The 16,051-nt window shown below is 40.8% G+C and overlaps 1 non-coding gene across 1 annotated transcript; it reads right to left on the bottom strand.

Annotated features, from left to right (window-relative positions):
* Positions 1-9,232: 9,232 nt before the first annotated feature.
* On the bottom strand, positions 9,233-9,339 carry LOC121488450. The gene has a single exon (XR_005987079.1). It is a non-coding gene; the product is annotated as a U6 spliceosomal RNA (small nuclear RNA).
* Between the last annotated feature and the right edge of the window lie 6,712 nt (positions 9,340-16,051).

Genomic DNA, 16,051 nt, shown 5'->3' with positions numbered 1-16,051 from the left:
ACTACCCCCACGCAATACCACTCTCTCCCCAGAGGTGCCCACTGTTAGTGTTTCATGAGTGGCCTTCGAGACTTTTTTCTTTGATTTATACACTTACTATGTTCACAGAGAAACTCAAAGTTTTGTTTGGGAGATTTTGTTTTTAATGAAAATGGAATCTTCCTGTAATTACTGTTTTGTAATTTCCTTCTTAATGTGTCTAGAGCTGCTTCCATATCAGCATATGTAGATCTGCCTTATTCCTTTATATCACTGCATGGTATTCCCCAGGGTGAGTGGGGCACAGACTTGATTTGTCACTGTGGCCCATCATGACTGTAGACTTGTCTTCTCCAGGTGGTATATGGCCCTGGTTATGTCTCTGAAGAATATATAAAACTAAAAATAAAAAATAAATATAAAATAAAAATAACTAAAAAAATAACTAAAAATAGGAAGTAACAGCAAAGGATGAGTTCTTTCATTCATTCAGCCAACTAAAGCCTGTAAGAACACTTACTTTAAGTAGATCCCTCATCTTTTTTTTTTTTCTTTAAAGATTTTATTTATTTATTCGTGAGAGACAGAGAGAGAGAGAGGCAGAGACAAAGGCAGAGGGGGAGGCAGGCTCCATGCAGGGAGGCTGACCTGGGACAGGACTCCATCCCGGGTCTCCAGGACCACTCCCTGGGCTGAAGGCGGCGCTAAACTGCTGAGCCACCTGGGCTGCCCAGATCCCTCATCTTTTAATACACAGATCTGTATAGATGAATTTAGTAAATAATATTAATCATGTTGCCACATTGTTTGAAATTCATTCATCATTCCTTCATGAGCCACCTACTTTGTGCCAGACACTCTGCTGAGCTTTATGGGACTGTATTAGTTATGACCGCTTTGATTTCAATGAACAGAAAACCCTACTCAAACCAGCTTTAACAGATAATGTATTGGCTTCCGTAATTAACACATTCATAGGAGGAATGTTGCCAGGAAGTTGTGAGTGTTCATTTCTCAGCTCTGCTTTTCTCTGTGTTGGCTTCATTCTAAAGCAGGATCTGCTCGATGAAGGCAAGGTGTGTTTGATCCAGGCCTGGACCCAATCCTCTTTAGCAAATCCAGCAGAAGAAACTGTCCCAGTCTTCCAGCAAAGGTCCAAGATTCACTCTGATTCTATTAGTTTGGCTTAAATGCCTATCGCTAAGCCAGTCTCTGTTCTGATTGGCCAGTACTGGGTTACATGTAAGCATGTATCTGGGAGTCATTGAATCTGGGAGTCAAGCTGTTTCTAAACAAAGATTTCTTAACAAGGGACCATTAATTTGCATAGGAAAAAATTATATCTTTCCTTTTACTGACCTCTAACTGAAATTTAGTATTTCCTTCTGTTATGAATATAGCAAACAAATCACAGTAGCATTAAAAGTACCTGTAACTTTGTCACCAGTATGAATATTTCACACCACATCACAGTTGTCATTAGTATCTCAAACTTTCATTTATGTTCATCACTATTTCAAATATGATAGGTATCAGGCCAACTAGATCTTGTTATTTAATGTGCTAATAAAGAAGGATATAGGGGTGCCTGGGTGGCTTAGTTGGTTAAGTTTCTACATTCGGCTCAGATCATAATCTCAGGGTGCTGGGACTGAGGCCTGCATGGGATTCCTGCTCAGCCAAGGAGTCTGTTTCTCCTTCTCCCTCTGCCCCTTCCACCCCATGCTTGTGCTCTCCCTCTTTCTCAAATAAATAAGTATATATAAATAATACTATGCCAAAAGTTTGTTTTTCTAATCATTTGAGAACTTTTTTTTTTTTTTTTTTGAGAACTATTTCAATATAATTGACTTCTTTTAGGGGCACTGGGTGGCTCCATCAATTGAACGTCCAACCCTTGATTTCAGCTCAGGTCTTGATCTCAAGGTCATGAGTTCAAGCCTCACATTGGATGCTGGGTGTAGCGCCTACTTAAAAAATAATTTAAGATATATATAATTGACTTCTTTTAAATCATAAGCAGTCTACAGTATGCATTAAAAAAAATCCATCTGGGGGTGCCTGTGTGGCTCAGCTGGTTAAACATATGCCTTAGGCTCAGGTCATGATCCCACAGTCCTGATACTCAGCCCCAGGTCATCCCAAGGTTGTTGGGCTCCCTGCTCAGCGGAAGGGTCTACTTCTCCCCTCCCTTTGCCCCTCCCCCCACTAATGTGCACCTTCTCTCTCTCTTTCTCTCAAATAAATAAATAAAACCTTTTTAAAAAAAACCCAGCTGAAGAGGAGTCCATGGACTTCTTTCTGTAGACTGCCAGAAGGGTCCAGGGCACACACAAAAAGGTCTAAATATAATATGGGGCAGAGGGGTCTCCCTGAAGGAAAATGAGGCGCCTTTGTCAGAAGTAGACAGAAATGACAGATACCCACTCCAAAAAGTTGTAAAGATGTGTTAAATGTGAGCCTGCCCTCTAAACCATTTAGGCTAGAAGAGCCCTGCAGATGCTGTGGGTCCAGCATGAGAAAAACAGGGACTCCCAACTGGCTCAGTCGGTAGACCATGCAACTCTTGATGTCAGGATTGTGACTTCAAGCCCCACATTGGGTGTAGAGATTACTTAATAAATAAAGTCTTTAAAACAACAGCAACAAAGACCCAAGAGTAGCAAGGACTTGGCCAAAATTACTTAGGAAGTGGCAGTATCTGGACCCAGCAAAGGCTTCCTAACTCTAGACCTCTCAGGGTCAATGGAGAAGGTGAGAGTGAACCTCAGACTCCTGAAGTTAAAAACAGCACATGAGAGAGAAGGAAATGTAAAGCACTAAATGCCTCTATCAGAAAAGAAGGTCTCAAATCCATAATCTAAGCCTCTGCTTTGTGACACTGGAAAAAGAAAATCAAACTAAGCTGAAAGCCAGCAGAAAAACAAAAATAATAAAGTTTAGAGCCAAAATTAAAAAAATAAAAGAACAATAGAGAAAATCATCACAACCAATAGTTGGTTCTTTGAAAAGACCAACAAAATAGACAAACCTTCACCTAAATGGACCTAGAAAAAAAAGGGAGAAGATTCAAATTATTAACATAAGATATGAAGGAAGGGACATTACTACCTTATAGACATAAAAGGGGTTATAGTGAATGCTATGAACAACTGTACGCCAAGGAATTCTATAACCCAGGTGAAATGATCAAATTCCAGGAAAGACACAAAGTATTAAAACTAATTTAAGAAGAAATAAAACATCTGAACAGATCTGAAACAAGTAAAGAGATGGAATTAGTAATAAAAAAAACTACCCACATAGAAAAGCCCAGGCCCAGATGGTTTCACTGGTGAATTCTACCCAACATTTAAAGAAGAATCCATACCAAATCTTCACAAACTCTTCCAAAAAATAGAAAAGGAAGGAATACTTCTCAACTCATTCTATGAGGGCAGCATCACTCTGATACTAAGACCAGACAAAGACATCACAAGAAAGCTACAGAGCAATAACTCTTATGAATACAGATGCAAAAGCAGTACACATAAGGACTTAACCACAGAATTAAATATCATAATGGGAAGAGATTTATAAAGATGTCTCTAGTTCCCAGAAGATTCCCATCATCAAAAGTAATAAGACATAATGGTGATACATGAAATTAAATTTAAGCATAGAAGTATAGTGGGACCATTTTGGGAAAATATGCAAAGATAGTTCATGAGAATATTTTGTTCCGTAAAGCAGGATTAATAATACTTTTCTGCCCCACCTTACCGTTTTTGGAATCATTTTGAGGATCACTTAAGGATCATAATAATGTTGAGAATCTTTTAAAGCCCTCTTGTGTAAAATAATTACTATTGGAGCTCTTCACAGTTTGTGAAGAACATGACCCTACTTATGAGCTCCATTTTATTCCTTGTAATGTGTTATCTCCTGACTCTAGACCTTTGCATTTGCTGTTCCCTTGACCTAGAATGCTCTACCCTCACTTCCCCTTATGCTCTTGCTCCCATTCTTCACACCTTGACCCAAATATCACTTTCTTAGGGAGTCCTTCTCGCTGTGTGATTTAAATTCAGTCTCTGAAATTATATTGCCTGTCTACTTGTAAGTGTCTCCCAGAGCCTAGGACAGCACCTGGCACATGGAGGATGCTGTTAAATGAAGGATGATCCACATCTTTGAAATTGGTAGCTAGGCCTGTTGTACGGATAAGGAAGCTGAGGCTCAGGGAAGAGAATTTACTTACTCCAGTTTTTGTGGCACATAGGGTATGCATAAAATACAGCTATCAAGGTGGCAGCCAGCAGTACCCCCCCCCCCCTGCCCCCATTCTGCATACATGGTGCTCCTCTAAGCAGGAGTGGGAGCTGTTTTCTTCTCCTTGATTCTGGACTGACATTGTGACTTGCCTTGACCAAAAGAATGCAGCAGAGAGAGGGTGTTGTGCCCATTCCCAGCCTAGCCATTAAGATGCCTTGGAGGGCAGCCTGGGTGGCTCAGCAGTTTAGTCTTGCTTTCGGCCCAGGGTGTGATCCTGGAGACCTGGGATCGAAGCCCATGTCAGGCTCCCTGTGTGGAGTCTGCTTCTCCCTCTGCCTGTGTCTGTGCTTCTCTTTCTCTCTCTCTCTGTGTCTCTCATGAATACATAAATAAAATCTTTAAAAAATAATAATAAAACATAAAAAAAGAAAAAGACGCCGTGGAGCTTCTGCTTTCAGCCTCTAAGAAGCCACACACCCATAAAGAAGTCCAGCCAACCTGCCAAACAAACCGCATGGAAACAAAGAGACCCGGGAGGACTAGTGACCACAAAGAGAGAAACCAGCTAGCTCCCCTCCATTTCCACCTCCCCTGAAGAGATACCAGGCATTTGAATAAACCCATCTTGGATCCTCCAGCTCCAGTAAAACTGCTTCAGTCAGTACCACGTGGAGCAGAGATGAGCCAACCTCACCAAACCCTGGCCACATTGCAGAATCATGAACAAATAAGCTGATATCATTGCCTTAGCCACTGCATTTGGGGACAATTTGTTACACAGTGACCGACTCCTGAAATGCTAGCTGTATGAATTTTGGTACATTATTAAAATTATATGAACCTCAGTTTCCTCATCTGTAAAGTGGGATAATTTTAATACTTAATCTAAGGGTTGTGATGATGCTCAAACATTACATAGTACACATTTAGTGATTTTGAGAAATATAAGATATGACAATATCATAAAATTTCCCACAGGGGTTGAGATAGGTTGATAGATGAACTCTACCGGGCAGGATCTTATGGAACCATTAGAAAGCAGCAGCATAAATTTCACAAACCACTTTATTTATTAAGTAATTTGAAACAAAAATAAAGTAATAAAAAGAGTGACACAGAGCCATTCTGATTCCAACAAAGTAAAAATTTTCTGAATAAAAGTTGAAGGCAATGTGGAGAAATGAAAAGTGTTAGTGTTTGGAGTCATGGTTTTATATAAAAATGTACCTTTAAGGATTTCCTTTTTGCTATTGTCAGGTTCTTCATAATAAATCACTTTAAATGCAAGTTCCAAAAGGGGATAAAGGTTTGAAGAAAACATGGAGAAATGAAACAGTGTATTTGAATTTTGATTTTAGTGAAAATGTTCTCTACTAAAATTTCCCTTAATTCAATCTTCATAAAAAATAATTTCAGTGCAATTATTAAATAGAAAAGCTGGCCATTGTGTAATTTATCCATTGCTGTTATGAGCTCAGCAGGGAGCTAAGTGCTTGTATTCCTTCATTTATTCAACAAATAGTAAAATCCATAGCTCTAAGGGAGGGCTTTCCATGCATGTGAAGTTTGAAGCCTCTCTGCAACTCTCTAATGTCAGTGCTATTATTATTATTCCCATTTCACAGATGAGGAAACTGAGCCTCAGAGGTTAGGTTCCTTGCCAGAGTCATTCAGCTTGGAAGTGGCAGACCTGAGGTTAGAATCTAGGTTTCTCGAGGCTCTCTCCCCACCCTCCCTCACTCCTCTGCCCACAGCAGCACAGACTGCTTTAAATGTTTATGGACTAAATAGAGACTGGGACATCAGTCAGTTAAGCATTTGGCTCAGGTCATGATCTCGAGGTCCTGGGATTGGTCCTTTACTTATTTTTTCCATGTGATGGTTCTTTACTTTGTAAAATTTTAAATAAATGAATGTCTATACTTTTTATAAAGAAGAGTGAAAATACCATGACAGAAAAGACACTATCAGATGTTGTTGAGAAAGCATTTCTGCTTTCTGCTCAATGAGAGCCTGCTTCTCCCTCTGCCCTTCCCTCTGCTCGGGAGGTCTCTCTCTTTTTTTCTCTCTCTCAAATAAGTAAATAAAATCTTTAAAAATAAATAAATAAAATAAACAGAGACTGACCAAGCAAATAAGTGAGCCCGGAGAGGCAGCACTTACATAAAACAACAATACGGAGTCAGGAGACCTGGGCTTAGATTCTGACTCACTCTGTGGCCGTTCCCTCTGGACCTCTGTGGCCTCACAGGCTAAATGAGGGATTCGAATAGATATTTAGAAAATTTTGGAAAATAATCCAGACCATAACCCTTTGGACCTTAATTTTAACTGATTATAGTTAGTATGTTAGTTCTAAAAGGATACTAAAAATATGTCAATGGTACTCAGATACTATTCAAAGCAGTATCAAGACTTTTTTTTTCTTTTAAAGGTTTTATTTATTTATTCATGAGAGATACAGAGAGAGGAGCAGAGACGCAGGCAGAGGGAGAAGCAGGCTCCATGCAGGGAGCCCGACGTGGGACTCGATTCCAGGACTCCAGGATCACACCCTGGGCTGAAGGCAGTGCTAAACCGCCGAGCCACCCGGGCTGCCCAGTATTGGGACTTAAAAGTCCCAAGATTTGAGTTCAAAGATTGGCTCTACTTTTGAGTGACTTTGGGCCAGTTTTCTAGTGCTCTGGCTCTCAGTTTCAAAGACAATAGCAATCCTAATGTCCCTTGATGAGCACTTGGAATCCCTCCAAGGTAACCCACTTTTTTCTACCTGTACATATTTCTTGCATTTATATGTTTCATTTCTTGATTGAAGCCATGTTAAATAGAAGGGATTTTGAAGGAAGGAGCCCTTTGTTTCCTCTGCTTTGTTTAAATAAACAGAATGTTCTCTGTGTGTGAAAAAAAATTTTTTTCATACTAACTATAAGATATAAGTTCATATATCTTAATCGAAAGACAACTTAATGAGACATCAACATAAAATTATATAACATATACAATTTGCATAAATCAGTTTTGATGTTTCCTAATCACTCAGCAATTCTTTGACAGGTAGATACATATTTTTGATATAAGTTGCCACGAAGAAAGGAAGTGAATGTGTTGCCCTGACTCTGTAAGGTCCGTGAAACAAAGACCATGTCTGTCTGGTTCATACCCATCCCCTGAGCCAGCACAGCATGTGGTCCACAGTAGGTGCTCAATAATTGTGTGATGGATGATTGACAACATGCCTGTATCTCTGTGAAGACAGTTCAGAGCTGAGATGGAAGTTCTCCTGAATTCCCTATCTCATCTATTTCCTTTTTTAAGACTTTATTTATTTATTCATGAGAGAGACACACACACACACACACAGAGAGAGAGAGAGAGAGAGAGAGAGAGGCAGAGACACAGGCAGAGGGAGAAGCAGGCTCCATGCAGAGCCTGACGCGGGACTCGATCCCAGGACTCCAGGATCACATCCTGGGCTGAAGGCAGCGCTAAACCACTGAGCCACCCGGGCTGTCCAGTATAGGGACTTAAAGTCCCAAGATTTGAGTTCAAAGACTGGCTCTACTTTTGAGTGACTTTGGGCCAGTTTTCTAGCGTAGTTTTCTTATGTATGGCAAACAAGCGCACAGAAAGATGCTCGGTATCACTAGTCATCCGGGTACCACAAGTGGCAATCACAATGCAATACCACTACACATTCCCTACCGTGACTACAATTTTATTTTTTTTAAAGATTTCATTTATTTATTCATGAGAGACAGAGAGAGACACAGAGAGAGAGAGAGGCAGAGGGAGAAGCAGACTCCATGCAGGGAGGCTGACGTGGGACTCGAGCCCCGGTCCCCAGGATCAGGCCCTGGGCTGAAGGCAGCGCTAAACTGCTGAGCCATGGGGCTGGCCCCATGACTACAATTTTAAAAACTGACCAAGTGTTTGCCACAATGTGGAGCAACTGGAACCCCTGTACAATATTGACAGGAGTGCAAAATGATACAGATGCAAGAAACTACTTTGGAAAATAGCTCGGCAGTTTTTTTTAAAGTTAAACATAGGGCTCAGTGGTTTAGCGCCGCCTTCAGCCCAGGGCCTGATTCTGGAGACCCTGGATTGAGTCCCACATCAGGCTCCTTGCATGGAGCCTGCTTCTCCCTCTGTCTCTGCCTCTCTCTCTCTCTCTCTCTGTGTCTCTCATGAATAAATAAATAAAATCTTAAAAAAAAAAAAGTTAAACACACACCTCCTGCATGACCCAGAAATCACATTCTAAGTATTTATGCAAGAGAAACTTTTCAAAATATGTCCACATAAGGATTCACATGTGAATTATCATAGAAGCTTTGTTAACAACAACCAAAGGCTGGAAACAACCCACGTGGTGGGTTGAATAAACCGATTGAATGAATAAACAAATGATGGTGACATCCATTCAATGGAATAGTATTCAGCGAAAGAAAGGAACAAACTACTGATGCATGCAACAACATAGATGAATCTCAAATACATTATACTAAGTGAGATATGCCAGGCTCCAACGATTCAACAGTGTGCACAGCTGTTGCTTGAACAATACAAAAGGTAAGGACACCGATTCTTTGTGTAGTTGAAAATTAGCATATAACTTTGGACTTTCCCAAAACTTAACTACTAACAACTTTTTGTTGATCAGAAGCCTTACTGATAACATGAAGAGTCAACTAACACATTTTTTTATATGTTACGTGTATTGTATGCCATATTCTTACACAAAGTAAGCTAGAGAAAAGAAAGTGTTAAGAAAATCATACGAAAGAGAAAATATGTTTACAGTGCTGTGCTGTATTTATTGAAAAAAAATCTGCAAAAAAAGTGAACCCTCATGGTTTAAATCCATGTTGTTCAAGGGTCAACTGTAATTCCACTTAAATGAAATTCTAGAAAAGGCAAAAATATAATGACAGGAAGCTGAAACCAGGGGTGGCAGTGGGAGCGGAATGGCTACAAAAGAAAACAAGCAAACTTTTTGGCATGATAGATATACTTCACGAATCTGCATGTCATCCTTGTGCAGGGGCCATGCTAATCTTCTCTACATTATTCCAATTTTAGTATATGTGCTGCCGAAGCAAGCACACATGATAGAAATATTCTAAAAGGCATTGTGGTGGTGGTTACATAACTATATGTTTGTCAAACTCATTAAATTATATACTTAAGTTGGTGCATTTTATTTTACATCAATTAAATTCAATATAGCTGAGTTTTAAACTACTCTTTGGGTGGTTGCTTGTTAATATGGATTGCTTTTTGAAGCAGCGAGTATTCTATCCCTGGAGAATTCCAAAGATAGGCCAAATGGATATCTGTCAGGCATGCTGTAGAGGGGATTCCTGAGTTGGGTGCAAGCCCGGAAGAGATGGCCTTGGAGTACTTAGGGTTATAGAATTTAGGTTTATGGTCAGGATCGCCTAATGCATTGTAGAAAGAACAATAATCCAGGAGTCAAGAGTCATTCATTCCTTCATTCATTCACTCATCATTTACTGAACACCTTCCATGTGCCTGACACTTTCGTCTCCCGACGAAAGATCCTTCTGTGCTCTCATTGAACCAGATTAACGTGCAAATCCCCTAGCATGGTTCATAGGACCCCCAGTGACATAGCTGCAGGTTGAAGGAAGATCAGCAAGGGAGGAGTTGTGGCATCCCTGTGCACTGGGGTGGGGAGCAGGGACAGCAAAGGATGGCATGTTCAGGAAGCAAAGCCAGCTGCTTCTGGCCCTGGCCCTACTGCTGGCTTGTGTGATGCAAGTCTCAATTTCCAGGTCATGCAATGAGACAGGTGATCTGGAAGGGTCCCTTCAATCCCAGGGTTATAAGTCTAGGCATGTAGCCCTGCTGCCCCTCTGTCTCTGTCTCTCTGTGTGTCCCTCTCACTCAACAGACACCTTTATAGAAAATTGTTATCTGCAGATATGAGTCACAGATTATTACTGGCTCAATCTGCAGGAGGCTTCACAGCCCATCCTGCTGACATGATTCTCTGCCCAGAAGAGCTTGAGGGTCATGTTACTGACCTGAAGTGCAGAAGAAAACCTGGTGAGCATACTTTGAAATGGGAGAAAGAATGTACTTATAGCCACTGACACTCTCCAGACAATGATCTTTCCCTGGAATCCAGTAAAAGGGAGTGAGTGGGAGAGAGAATAGTCCAGTCTATCAGATCTTTCAGTGCTGTGTGTCCAAAGCACTCAAGGCACTACTGGGGTGATGTTTCCTTTCAGTCAAATGGAAAGGTCACAGAACTGGCCATGAATCAATGGGCCACTCAGTCTTGGCTTGACCTTGACAATGTTACTTCACTTCTAGCGTTTCTTTACCAACCAAACACAGTAAGAACAGCTCATATTATCAAACATTTCACATTTTCAACATTACAACTAATACATGTTTATTAGAGAAAATATAAAACATGAATAATTAGGGATGCCTAGGTGGCTCAGTGGTTGAGCATCTGCCTTTGGCTCAGTGTGTGATCCTGGGATCTAGATCAAGTCCAACATCGGCCTCCTCCCGGGGAGCCTGCTTCTCCCTCTGCCTATGTCTCTGCCTCTCTCTCTCTATCTCTCATGAATGAATGAATGAATGAATGAATGAATAAATAAATAAATAAATATTTTTAAAAGCATGAATAATTAAGCATATATATGTATAAATATATATTCTTTAATCTCACATTTTGACAAAACAGATGTTTCTCTATTTTGACCAAAATGGGATTGCAATTGCACATTTCCTTCTGCACCCAATAATTTTCTTTAACAACATATTGCAAACATTTTTCTATGTCGTTAAATTTTCTTCTGGGGCATCTTGGTGGCTCAGTGGTTGAGCATCTTCCTTCTACTTAGCGCATGATCCCAAGTCTGAGGATTGAGTTCTGCATTGAGCTCCCCTCAGGGAGCCTGCTTCTCCCTCTGCCTATGTCTCTGCCTCTCTCTGTGTGTCTCTCATGAATAAATAAATAAAATCTTTAAAAAAATTTTTTTTGTTTCTCCTATCTTATGACATTCAGATGTGGCTGGATACCCATGGGTATAGATCAAAGCTAGTTTCTATATTCCATTTCACCCTTCAAAAACACACTCGATCCCAAAAGCACTGCCAGGCCCTGTATATTTTACTGAAGACTTTGTGGGCCATGGAGGGGAGAATTACATTGTTCACCACGATCAAAAGTCCTGTGTGATAGCTCTCTTCTCCTCTAGTCTGGCTTCCCAGCTGTGCCTACACAGGTACAGGGGATTTTGATTCCGTCATTCTGCAGAATGGTGGGTGACTGGATGGTATTGGAAGGAGGAACAAATGTGGCTTTGACCAGTCCCCTCAAATCAGGGCTGAGCCTCATCTCATCCCAAGTTCTCTGTCTACTGTGTATCAAACCGACCTCCTTCAGTTGTGTCAGAGGTGGGTGGTAGACTGACAAAGCATGGAGATATTTCCTGTGGTGTGATGTGTGGGAGGATCAATGGGGAAGCGTCTCCTAACCCTGATGACCCCTACCCCAATGAACCTGGCCCAGCTCTCATGGGACTGCATTCCTCCCTCACTGCCCCCAGCCGTGTGGGAGCTGGAGGGAAACAGTCTGACCAACTGGCATGAACTTTGGCCTAGTGTTATCACTTTTCCTGAGAAACTAAAAAGTGGCCAAGCAAATCAAAGGTCTTTTATGACCAGGAGGACAAAAGTCCAGTCCAGCCATCAGCCATTGATTATTCCTCACCACACCTTGGGCAAGATCCTTGCCCCAGTTTTTCAAAGAGTACAACTGAGGGTTATCTTCCCAGGTCCCTGTATGATGCCAAGATGTCTTATCAGACTTGCAGGCAGGTTTGTTCAGAGAGAGAAGGCTTCTAAACTCACGCCCACTAAAGCTGTGTGTGCTGGGGTAGAGGATGGGGGCTCTATGGCCTGTCCTGCAGAGGAGAGATGCACACCTAAAACCAGGATTCTCCATAACAACAACAAAATGGTAATTAAGTGAGGTAAATGATGTGTTAACTAACCATATTGCGGGAAGTATTTTGCAATATATAAGTGTATCAAAGCATCGCATTGTAAACTTTACACTTATGTGTCGATTGTATCTCAAGAAAGCTGGAAATAAACAAACAAATAAATAATTGAAGAGTAAATCAAACCAGGATTCTTTCTCTTCCAGCAGGAGTGTCAATAACAATCTGTATAGGAACTTTAAGAATGTCTTCACCCTTTGATCTAGCAATTCCATTTCTAGGAATCTCTCCTAAGGAATTAATCCTCAATGTGGACATGGCTCCAGACACAGAGGTGTTCATCATAGCACTATTCATGATCGTTGAAAAGTGAAATCAACCATCTACACTAGCAATAGATGAATTGCTAACATTTATTGCATTTCCCTGTTAGCAGAGATTTTTAACCTGCATTGTCTCATTGAATCCTTGCAGAAGCCCTGCAGGGTAAATATTGGTATTATCCCCATTTTGCAGGTAAAGAAATTGGGGCACAGACAGATTAATAATATGTCCAAAATTACATTTCCAATAGCACAGTAGAGCCAGGATTTATAGCAACATGAAAAAAAATGCTTCCGTTGAAATGGTTTGTGTTAAAAAGAATCAAAGTTATATATGGAATGATCACAACTATATAAAGCAATAATAATAATAATAATTGTGACTCAGAGGTTTATTTTTAAAGGCTTCAAAGAAGTACTCCAAAATACTACAGTGGTTCTCTTTAGGTACTGGGTGTGTGGCTATTTTGTGACTTTTGGTGGGGAAGGTTCTACCTTTTTCTATTTTACACAATTACATATTTTTATAATTCAGAGGAAAAATGAACCTTCTGTTTGTTCTTAAATAGGTATTTAGAATTGAGAATGCCTGAAGGTGGTTCTCAAATGGAAGGATTTTAGGCAATAGAGGAGTTATCCAGGGTAAAAAAGACCTTGCGAGAGCAGCCACCAGAGAAGCCTGGAAGTTTCTGACTGGCCCACTTTGGTCTGACCTAGCATTACCTCAGAAGTGTGCAGGGAACAGTAGGTCAGAAAAGCCAAGCAGGGGTAAGGCTCAGAAAACAAGTCCCAGGAGAAAGCTTCGAAACCTTTGGTCCAGACCATGGGGCAGCCCAGGAAGATTTTTCAATGACATGTCTGGGGACAAGGAGGCTGGGGGCTATTTGCTTTCCTCTGTCTTCTGCAAGGTAGGAATGGGCAGGCAGGCATCAAGTTTTCCCCATCATGGCCATAGCACTGGGAGTGGGGAGGCAGAGAGGATGGTCCCAGGGCCTGCCCACTTCTCCATCTCCATCAGTTCTCCCCCCAACATATGCACACCCACTGACCCACTGTTAAAAAATGGACAATTTTTGCTCAACCTATCATAAGGAAGAATAAAAAATTCTTTTGAAAACTCTCTCTAACATACTATCAAAGTGAAAACACTGCGCTTGGTGGACAAAACACTTTCAAAACAGCCCCCACGCCCCCCCCACCCAGAGAATAATCCAGAAGCACCCTGTCCTCTGCCATGCCCTGGTTCCACCAGGAAGTCCGGAGAGCTAAGGAAGATGAAGATGAGGGACAGAGTGAACGGCTTGGCAGCCAGGACAGGCCATCTGAGGGCAGCAGGAGAGGCAAGGCCCAGAGTTTGGGCCAAGGAAACTGCAGAGAGCAGGGCCAAAGGGAAGGGTCTGGGGCTGCCAGGAGGTCAAGGTCAGGCCAGCTCTGCTTTACTGGCTGCCTAAAGCCCACAGCTTTATGTTCAAGAACTTGGTTAATTACAGATCTGTTCCAAAATAAAATAATAGATGTCAATATAGAAAATCTGGACAAAAAGAAAAAGAGAAGTTAAAAAAAATGACTATTTTTCTGATACATCTATTTTAAAATACATTTTATTATTAAATATACTTTCCCTTTGTAAGTAAGCTAGGAGTGTTCTGTTTAAACCTTCCTGTGTTGTTTGAATGTTTAGGAATACCTGCCTTACTTATGTTAAGTAAATTTAATTGTTACTTTGATAAATACAAAATAGGGCAGAAACAACCTTTTTCTTACCTGAATATCTTTTTAAGTCAGAAACTTTATTTTATTTTTTATTTTATTTATTTTTTTTAAAGATGTATTTATTTTAGAGAGAGGGAAAGACCAAATGGGGGGAGGGGCAGAGGGAGAAGGAGAGAGCCTTTTTTTTTTTACTGTTTTCTTTTTTGTTTAATTTTATTTAAATTCAATTAATTAATGTGCAGTGTATTATTGGTTTCAGGGTAGAGGTCAGTAATTCATCAGTCTTATATAATACCCAGTGCTCATTACATCACATGTCCTCCTTAATGCCCATCAGCCAGTTACCCCATCACCCCCACCCTCCCCTCTAGCAACCCTCAGTTTGTTTCCTATGATTAAGAGTCTTATGGTTTGTCTCCCTCTCTGATTTCATCTTGTTTTATTTTTTCCTATCTTCCCCTATGATCCTCTGTTTTGTTTCTTAAATTCCACATATGAATGAGATCATATGGTGATTATCTTTCTCTGATTGACTTATTTCCCTTAGTATAATACCCTCTAGTTCCATCCACATCATGGCAAATGGCAAGATTTCAGGGGTTTTTTTGATGGCTGAGTAGTATTCTTTTTTTTTTTTTTTTTTTTTTTTAAATTTTTTTTATTTATTTATGATAGTCACAGAGAGAGAGAGAGAGAGGCAGAGACACAGGCAGAGGGAGAAGCAGGCGCCATGCACCGGGAGCCTGACGTGGGATTCGATCTCGGGTCTTCCGGATCACGCCCTGGGCCAAAGGCAGGCGCCAAACCGCTGCGCCACCCAGGGATCCCCTGAGTAGTATTCTATTGTAGATATACACCACATCTTCTTTATCCATTCATCTGTCTATGGACATCTGGGCTAAGGAGAGTCTTTTTTTTGTTTTGTTTTGTTTTGTTTTTGTTTTTTAAGAGAGAGAAACTTAAGCAGAATCCACAATGAGCCCAGAGCCAGACATGGGACTTGATCTCCTGGCCCTGAGATCACTACGTGCACTGAAACCAAGAGTCCAGGGCTTAACCAACTGCGCTACCCAGGTGCCCCAGAAACTGTTTTTATGATGCAAAGCAAGTATTCAAGAAATAATAAGTATATATCTTTTAAAGTACATGCCACCAAATTCAAAAGGTACAGCAATGGAAAGGTACGCATAGTGAAAAAGTCAGCCCCCATCCCCTTCCCTTCTCTTTTATAGTATTTTATTTATTTCTAGAGAGAGCTCTCACAAACTGGGGTGGGGGGGAGAGCGAGGGGCAGAGGGAGAGAATTCAAGTAGAGTCCCTGCTGAGCACAGAGCCCAATGTAGGGCTTGATTTCACCCGTAGGGCTGGATTTCACCACCCTTGAGATCATGACCTGAGCCAAAATCAAGAGTCAGATGCTTCAGTGACTGAGCCACCTATATGCCCCACCCAGTCCCCCTCTCTGAGAAAAACTGGTTTTTACTGTTTTTTTTTTTTTTTTTTTTTTTTAATTCATCTTGGCAGGGAGTATCTTTGCATTTACAAATATATGTGTTTACATTCTTTAGTGATTGTGTGTGCGTGTGTGTTTACAGTAATTGGAGTAGTATGTTCTAAACCTTGCTTCTTACACAATATATCTTGGGGATCTTTCTTTCTTTCTTTCTTTCTTTCTTTCTTTCTTTCTTTCTTTCTTTCTTTCTTCTTTCTTCTTCTTCTTTCTTTCTTTTTAAAGATTTTGTTTATTTATTCATCAGAGACACAGAGAGAGAGGCAGAGACACAGGCAGAAGGA

The sequence above is a fragment of the Vulpes lagopus genome, chromosome 3, assembly GCF_018345385.1.
Source record: "Vulpes lagopus strain Blue_001 chromosome 3, ASM1834538v1, whole genome shotgun sequence".
In the NCBI taxonomy this organism is placed as follows: domain Eukaryota; kingdom Metazoa; phylum Chordata; class Mammalia; order Carnivora; family Canidae; genus Vulpes; species Vulpes lagopus.
Note: the sequence above shows the minus strand (reverse complement) of the source record. Positions and strands in the feature narration are given on the sequence as shown.